General features: G+C 37.6%; 1 long non-coding RNA gene across 1 annotated transcript; it reads left to right on the top strand.

Annotated features, from left to right (window-relative positions):
• Positions 1–614: 614 nt before the first annotated feature.
• On the top strand, positions 615–4,359 carry LOC148184124 (uncharacterized). Its single transcript, XR_015772805.1, has 3 exons — positions 615–827; positions 2,529–2,597; positions 3,569–4,359. It is a non-coding gene; the product is annotated as an uncharacterized LOC148184124 (long non-coding RNA).
• Positions 4,360–9,523: the final 5,164 nt, after the last annotated feature.

Raw genomic sequence — 9,523 nt, 5'->3', positions numbered from 1 at the left:
ATAGACAATACCTTAAAAAATCTCTGGTTCTGAATTTGACCACAGTACAGAAATGTCTAGGAATACAAAGAATTCATTGGACTTTTTTGCTGTGTTTGCTAAATGTTTTCTATTTGGAAATATCCATATATATGTTTGCATGTAATTTGAAATTGGTTGTATGAATCTGCATGGAAAATGACTGAAGTAAAACTACCTTATAGCTTATAAACTCTTCATATAGATGACATTATCATATTACTACATATTCAGGATCAACATATGCATTCAAACTGAAAAATATGGTAAGTATTTTTAAAATTAATCATGATAGTCATTATCATTTTGGGCTACACTGAGAAGGCAACAAATGTCTTCACTGCTGACAGTGGAATAGACAAAATATGGCACTGATGGAGTGGAGCAGATTGTTCAAGCAGCTTGCCTGATTGACTGTATCAGATATCACTAGTCTGGAATAATCTGCAGAGTCAACACCAGCTGAAAGGAATTCCAGTAGTCATCTGGTTTCTGTAGAGCTCAGCTGCTTCATGGCAGAAAATGAAGCTCTTGAAAGTTTAAATAGAGAGGGTGATACTCATAATGAGGCATGGCATATACGTGTGTTAAGATGAAATAAACCTCAAGAATCTTTTATGAGTTTTTTTCTTCCTGTTATTGTTTGCTTGCCTGCTTCTGGGAAATGTAAATTGCCTTTATAACCAATCATTGAGGGATGGGAGAGTCTCAGGAAGCCAAAGCTGGATACCTATTGAATTATGTGCTTTTGTCACGATATGGGGTAAACTGGATAGAGTTCTATGACTTCTAATATTGCATCTAGCAAGGTAATGTTATATTCCATCTGGTCCTGGAATATCTTAGCATTGTTGTTTTTCTGCTTGGTTACTTGAAGTGCTTACTTAAATCCTTTTATTATTCATACAGTTCTATCTTCTAATTGTGTGTTTGCATGGTGTCCAAGGGCCATGAATAAGAGTGGCCATAACTTATATTTAAGTCCTCTGAATCCATGAATAAATTTTTGGTATGGTGTTCAATGGGAAAAGGAATGTAACCTAATAGGAATGTAACATAAATGTCTTGCATTAGTAGATAATTCTTTTTTCTCTGCTGCTAATATCATATTCAAAATCTATACCAATACTGGAGATGCACATAGTGAGTTATATTATTCTATGGCTGTAACAAAATCAATATAAACTTGCTGACTAGAATGAGCAAAGCATCAAGTCTGCAATAAATGTCTCTAAAGTCTTAAAAAGCCCTTGAACTTTAGAATTATAGAAGCTCTTTTTTAAAATATGTACTAAAAGAATAGAGCATGGTACTTTTTATAGACTGATTATCTTCTGTAAGTCTTCAGATGAACAGAAAATTGTACCAATGAAAAGCAATTTGTAAGGGCGAAGTAAGAGGGAAAGGTTTCATAGCACTAACTAGTAATTTTTAGGTCAAGGAATAGCCAGATATCAAATATAGGAATGTGCCCAAGATGTCTTCTTCTAGCATTAGTAGGAGATTACTGTGTCTGAGACACTTCAGGTAGCAAACTTCACCTAGAAGGTTAAGATAAGAAGGTAGAGGTAGAAGGTGTAAAGTCTGCAATAATGGTATTCTATTTTACAGAATGGTGTAGTGACTGGGACAGTCAACTGGAAATGGTAAATCAGCTCCAATTCCAGCAGAAGGGAAATTAAAACATACAAGCCCTGCATCCTTAATAAAAACCCTGACTAATAAAGTGATTTAAATAGGACTTCCAGAATTAAATAATATAAGAAAATGGATTTTTGATCTCAGTTTTGTATTTATGTATCTGTTTTTTTATTGCAACAACAATTTAGGTAATGAATTCCTTTACTGATTCAATTCCTTAGGGACAAATTTCAGATATTCATACAATGTATGCCAGAACTTCTACTTAGAATATTTTGTTCTGAGATAATAATTCCTGGTTTAATATCTGGGCATGTTTTATTTTCCCTGAAGCTGAAGAAGAGTAGGTTTATTCCAGCAGGAGGTTGTAATGCTTGGGAATATCTCAAGTTCTGAGCTCTGATTTATATGAGTTTTTATCTGGTGCCCACCTTCAGGGGGATATTTCTATGGTTTTGCTGGTTTTTAATATCTGCCAAAGAGCAAATGACAGATATGTCTTCTGTGTACTAAGCCATCAATCAGAAGTGCAGTGCTGTTGGACCTGTAATAGTCTAGGGATACAAGTGAGGTAAATTTCCAGAGGGAGATAATATCTTTAATAAAATGATGGGGAAATAGATTTTTTGAGGAAAAAAAAGGCCATAAAATACTCTGGTCTCAAAGTGAATAACTGTCTGTTTCTACCTCTTTCTCACAATGTCAAGGATTTTATCATCTCTTGCCACTATTCTCCTCCATTAACTATCCTATTTTCTGAAAGTATCTGTTTACTTAATGAAGTGGAATTGAAGGTGTTTGTTCCAATGTACTTTATTTGGAATTGAGTATATTTTAGACATCTACTAAGAATTCCTTCCTTTTCCCAGCTATTTCAATTGGTCCAATAAACTATACTACTTCTCCCTAAGAAATCTCCTTACTAACCAACAAGATTGGTAAGTGATTGTTAGTCTCTTTGGTGGAGGAATTCATACCTCATTGTACTTTTCACTGTACTGAAGCAAAAGCCCTGTCTGAGCTTCTGTACTCAGTAAAATGGCCTTCATGCAAAAGAATCAGTTAAATTGGAGATTCTATTTGTTTTTATTTTGTCAGTAGTAGTAAGTTTTTTAAGTTAAAGAAACTTTACCTTTTACACTTAGTTTATGACATAGCTAATAAGAATGGAATAGCAATGTACACAGGGCACTGTTGTTTAGTATGCAAAATCACTATCCCTATATTACATTACTATAGTAATGCAGATGAGGTAGTGGACTGAGACAGTCCTGTTAACTCTTTTGTAATCTGTGACAGATTTTTATTATAAGAACTATTTAGAAAATATAGTGAAAAACACATTAATATGTGGCTGTAATTGATCTTGCATGATGTCAGCAGAAAAGAAGATATGTGGGAGTCATTAAATGACTTGTGCACAAGCTAGAAGGATTATGGCTGTCTTAAAATGCCACCCATTGTTATAACTAATTTTTCATTGAAACATAAAAGAGCATTTACTGGGCACTGCTTCTGATGACTTTGAAATGTCTTAGTTCAAAGAGCTATGTGCAAAGATGTTTGTGGTTTTTATAATTTGTTCCTAAATATTTTGTATACTAGTTCATAATACTCAGAAGAAAATATTCTCTTAGTAAATTATTTTTTTTTAGTATAGCTTGCCAGGGAAACTGCTAATAGAAACAAAAGCTAGTCCTTAGACTGGCGCGTAGTGATAGAGAAGCCTATGAACAGCCTTTGTGGGCTTAATATGAAACAATACTTTCAGATGTGACAAATTATGGTCAGGAGTTCTCCAGAACTGAAGAGACTGTGACCTAACCTTATAGTGGCATATGAATGAGATTAGAGAAGGAGGAACACTTGATAACTTTTCATTACTCTTTGTATTTTCATTGTGTGACAGCACAACAGGGAGAATAACTTCCACAGTGCCTCTACTTGCACTGCTAAAGGAAAGAAGGGCAAGAAGCCATCAGACCTTTCTGCTCCCAGCCTCTTTCACTGAAGTAATTGAAAAGCACATGACCTTCAAAGACAAAGAGGACTGAGGTATAGAGCTGGGTTGGAAATACTATTCACTCAAGGAAGATTATGAGAGTGCAAACATTTAAAAATTGCATTATGTTAGAAAGGTATTTCAAGGGTAGATGTAGCATTAATAGCTGTATAAGCAGTTAAAACAGCAAGGCTATCAAAAAGGGATTAGTTATATTTGAAATGTAGCTATTTCAGTGACTATCTGAAAGTTATTTTGGAAACAACGTGTTTATTCAATAAAACAGTTGCTTTGTTAGGCAGTAACCCAGTTCCTTGGTGAATTAACTTCAAGAAAATTACCTTGTTGTGAAAGTAGTTGTCCTATGGAAAAATGTCGTAATGGTCTTCATATTACAGGACAGTGAATATCTGTGGTGCTAACTTTTCCTGCTGCTTTAAGAAGCATTACAAAGATCTAGTTAGAAGTCAAAAATCTTTGCCATTATAAAATCTGAACTGAGAAACCATCTGGGAAGAACATAGCACAGTCTAGGCTGGGATGACAAAGCAGCTGTTCTGGACCCTGTGCACACTGTGAATGGTTTGAAAACACTACAAGGAAAAAAAAGATACTTTAGAGCTGAATTTTCTATAGATGTAAGTAAATGTTCATGTAGAAAAAGAAAAATAAGTTGGTTTCTTTAAAGACTGTCATCAACATCCCCTGGAGCACAAATAAAATCATGTTGAGAGTTGGTTTCCATCTTCTTTCTTTACTATAATTCCCCATGGCCCAAGACTCACATTTTGAAATAAGTGATTGTACAAGCAACAACCTATTTGAAAGTGTTAGGAAAAAAAAAAAGTAAATTAAAATATTATCAAAATCTATATTTTTTGTCAGAGTAACATCTTTTGCACATTTAGAAAGCATAGAAATGTCAATGTATGAAAATCCAAATTCTTCTCTACCAGGTACAACCACTGTTGCAATTAAAAATTATTTTAGACAGTATATCAGAGATTATCACCTCATTTTATAATGGTCCAGACTTTTGACGTTTCACTATTGCCAGGCATAGATTTCAGACCTTCACAGATATAGAGTGACCTTCTCACTCCTTCCCTCTCTAGATGTGCAGTCTTTGTACAGTCTGCGTCTTGCCAAGTGCCATCTCATTGTTCTGTAAGGTTTGCCTCTATGTCCAAAGAAAATATCCAAAGGAAATATTTCTGGTTCCATCAAGACTTACAGATAGAGATAAGCACATGTTACAGGGTCAGTCCCCATTGAGATCACAAAACAACCGAAGTACAGCACAGCCCACGTAGACTACTTTGGGACAGCATACTACATGTAGATTATTTTGAGTGGTAGACTATTAGGGGTGAATGATGTGTTCCAGGTTTAACCTCACTAGAGTGGTAGATCATACCCTTTCAGCTTCTCCTACATTTCAGAATCACCATTTGCAATAACTTAGATCTTCCCTTAAAATTTTCCGCATTTTGGAATATCATCCTTCATTCTGTAAAGAAGACAACCTCTTCTCCTTCAAAAAAATATTCTTCAAATTTTGTTCAGTCAGCCTTAGAGTATTGCTCTCTTTGCCCTTGCTGCTTTAATCTTACTGCACTCCCAGGACGAGCACTCATAGCTTTGTAGAAAGGGGTTAAATGATGTTTCGCATGCCAGGTTGCAAGTTCACACACTTTATAATCTACTGCTGACAAGTATTATTTTCCCATATGACAGCAAATGTCCTGTCAAAAGTCTGTGACAGCCAATAGGCTAAGAAATGTTGCTTCCCAGTAAAGCAAAACCAAAATAACAACCAGTTTTGTCACAGTGTTTATTGAGTTCATCAGAGAGGTAACTGAATGGAACTAAAGGAGCAGGACATTCAGGAGAGATCAGCTTAGGATGCTTATTTTAAATGATCCTTCTTTTACACTTACTTGTTTTAATTTGCAACACTATTATGAACTGCATAATATCTGCAACTCCTATTAGCATAAAACTGTCTGCATTTTCTTTACTTTCTAAGCAGAGTGCCTATAACTCATTGTTCTAGAGAGTAACTGACCTTGGCACTCTACACATGCTGTGCAAGAGCATATGCCATTGAAAAAATAGGAATTCCAAAAAATGAAATTACTGACTTCTTTTCTGGAAAATTTTATTTTTATATCCTGTGTGTATGAAACAAACTGCAAACATTCCATCTTTCCTCTTGACATGACATGAACAAGAGCTGAAGAACATTATTGTCTCTGTTGGACTTGTTCTCTGCTTTGCTGTCAAGAGGATATAGTGCTACTGATTGTGGCCTGCGTTGTAACTAAAAGTGAACTGGATTATATTTCATAAAAGTTTTCTGCAATATAAAAATCTCCCTTGTACACTGAATGATTCAAGTTAAAGAAAATACTTCCTTCAACAATCTATTTTTCTTGAATTACTATATTTCATAATTTGTTCTAGGCAGTATTTAAGTTCTGCTATGCACTTAAACCTGTTACTAATTCTTTCCATAAATGTCACTGAGACTCCCTTTTCAGGTTGGTGTAAATGTCTAGATTTTCATCACAAACTGAGCACAAGCTCAGTCTACAGCACTGGTAAATGAACCAGATACGGAAGAAAATGTTTACTAATGGAATCTCAGGTGAAATACAGATCTCAAGGAATTACTGGTATAGTAATTAATAAGGCCAAGAGCAAGTTAAGCCATGTGGATACAATTTTAACTTGTTTACTAATGAACAAAACATTACATTGAATCATAGAATATACTCAATTTAAGGAACACATCAAAATTGAGACCAAATCCTGGCCCTGCACAGGACACCCCTAGTCACACCATGTGCCTGAGAGTGTTGTGCTATATGTTGTATTGCATCATCAGTTTTCCTATTTGAACTCCTGAGTCAGGGGTTTTAAACAGTTCTGTCTCAGAGAGAAAATCCATTGGTTTAATACTGGTTTATTAAACAGTTTAATACTGGTTTATTAATGTGTGAATGTGTTGTTATTGCCAAGGCCAAAAGTAGCAAAGGCACCATCAATTTTTGTTTTTCCCTAACCCCTGCACCCCTCTTTCCCTCTGCACAGCACCATCCCCGAGGATCATCAAACGATTCTTGAGCTCTGTCAGGCTGGTGCTGTGTCCATTTCCCTGGGGAGCCTGTTCCAGTGCCCAGCCACCCTCTGGGTGAGGAACCTTTTCCTGATATCCAACGTAAACTTCCTCTGACTCAGCTTTATGTGGTTTCCTCTAGCCCTGTCAGTTCTGTCACTGGTCATGAGTGAAGAGATCAGTGTCTGCCTGCCCTCTTCCCCTCATGAGGAAGCTGCAGACTGCAATGAGGTCTCCCCTCAGTCTCCTTCAGCCTGAAGAGGCCAAGTGACCTTAGCCTCCTGGCTTCCCCTCAAGGCCCTTCACCATCTTTGTTGCCCTCCTTAGGACACTCTCTAACAGCTTTAGATCCTTTTTACAATGTGGCACCCAAAACTGCACACAATATTCAAGATGAGGCTGCCCCAGCTCAGGGCAGCGCAGGACAATCCCCTCCCTTGCCTGGCTGGCCATGCTGGGCCTGGTGCCCCCAGGACACGCTTGGCCCTCCTGGCTGCCAGGGCACTGCTGACTCCTGTTCAGCTTGTCATGGACCAGAACCCCAGGTCCCTTTCTGCAGTGCTGCTTCCCAGTCTCTCGTTCCCCAGTCTGTTCATACATCAAGGGTTGCCCATCCCAGGTGCAGAATCCAGCAGCTGCCTTTGCTAAACTTCACAGAGTCAGTAACTGCCCATCTCTCTGTGGGGCCTCTCTGCCATCAAAGAAGTTGGCAGCTCCTCACAATTTGTTGTCATTTGCAAACTTAATATTCGTTCAAGTCCTGCGTACAAGTCATTAATGTAGATGTTGAAAAGAACTGGGCTGAGGATGGAGCCCTACTTCCTAGGATAGCATTTAAAGTGAGCTTCAGATAGAAGAATACCAATTCCAAAATTTATATTCAAAGATATTTTTGTTTACTAATATTTTGAAGATGAGATTGTACTCATAAATATAGAACAGATAAAATAAATCTTTCGAGAACTAATGTGCTTTAGGGTTGATGAATTGGCAACAATTAATACTCAAACACACTGTAATAAAATGTTCATGAAGTTTATTATTTGCCATTCTTATCAACTAATTAAAAATATCTTCAGGGTTGGATGTGTAATAAATGGGTTGGAAAGAAAGACAGAATGGATTTAAACACATTTTTCCCCTTGAATATCACAATGACTGTTGACTCATTGCACAGTAATTCATGCTATAGAAAAGAGCAGTAGGATTAGGAAAAGAGCTATACATTATAGTGTGAACTCTGGGTATATTAGGCACTCTACCTGTAAGTTAAATTTATATGTTGAGATATAATTATACTATGCTGAATTATACTTCTAAGAAGTGGAGGCCACGTGAAACTACTTGGTGTCACTAGCTAGCATCAAGAAGAAAGCTAATTCTGCTTCTTCTCAGCAAAGCTGAGCCACTACCACCCATTCTCTTTCTCACTTTCTTAAAAAACTTATGAGCTCAGAAGAGATTTCCTACCCATAGACCTGTAATCATGTCTTTGGGAACTGCTTTCTATGGAGACACTTGCCAAGTAAAATAACTATTTTCAGGGCAAGCTTTCTGCCGATCCTTAGAGTAAATCAATAGAAATGTGCAAGACAGAGCAGAAGAATAAAATCTAAATGAGTAACAACATATGTTACTTCATCTAATCACTACGAGTCAATTATACACATATTCATAGAATAGAATTTATCATAGAATGGCCTGGGTTGCAATGGACATTAAAAACCATCTAGTTACAAATAAAGCCCCCTGCCATGGCCAGGGACACCTTTCACTACACCAGATTGCTCAAAGCTCCATTGAATATGGCCTTGGACACTTCCAGTGAGGTATCCACAACTTCTCTGGGCAATCGGTTCCAGTGCTACAACACTGTCACAGTAAAGAATTCCTTCCTAGTATATTGTCCAAACCTACTCAGTTTGAATCCATTCATCCTTGTTCTGCCATTACATACTCTTGTAAATAGTCTCTCTCCATCTTTCTTTTGGGCTACCTTTTGGTACTGGAAATCTGAAATTAGCTTACTCAAAAGCCTTCTCTTTTCCAGGCAGAACAACCCCAATTCTCTCAGCCTTTCCTCATAGGAGAGATATTCCATCCCTTTAATCACTTGGTGGCTCTCCTCTGGTCTCGCTCCAGCAGGTCCCTGCCCTTCCTGTGCTGGGACCCCAGAGCTGATGCAGCCCTGCAGGTGGGGTCTCAGCAGAGCAGAGCAGAGGGACAGAATCCCCTCCCTGGCCCTGCTGCCCACGGTGCTCTGGATGCAGCCCAGGACACGTTTGGCTCTCTGGGCTGGGAGTGCCCATGGCTGGGTCATGTCCAACCTCTCAGCCAGCAGCATCACCAAGACTTCCTCAGCAGGGCTGCTCTGGATCTGTTCATCCCCCAGCCTGTGTTGATACTGAGAGCTGCCCCAGTAGTCTTCTGATATTGTTTCCATTTCTGAAATGAACCTCTCGTGTGGACTTTGCTGAACCTAGGTAAGAAATGAGGATTCAGTACATCTATTAAGTTGTACCAGCCTGTGTGTGTCAGGGATATTAGTAAAATACTAGTGGGAGTGAAGCTTATACTAGCAAATTGCCTGTTTGTAGGCAACTATTATCCAAAAAGTTTGCAACTACCTTGCTTATCTGTGAAAAAAATATATTTTTTTTCTTAGTTGAAATATTTGTCAAAAATAATGGTTATTAATGAAATATGTTTAATGTTATGTGACAGTGTGTATTAAAGTAATT

Source organism: Pseudopodoces humilis, chromosome 6, assembly GCF_049639895.1.
Source record: "Pseudopodoces humilis isolate 2021_Gansu_Grassland_sample_001 chromosome 6, ASM4963989v1, whole genome shotgun sequence".
In the NCBI taxonomy this organism is placed as follows: Eukaryota; Metazoa; Chordata; class Aves; order Passeriformes; family Paridae; genus Pseudopodoces; species Pseudopodoces humilis.
This window is presented reverse-complemented; position numbering and strand designations above follow the sequence as displayed.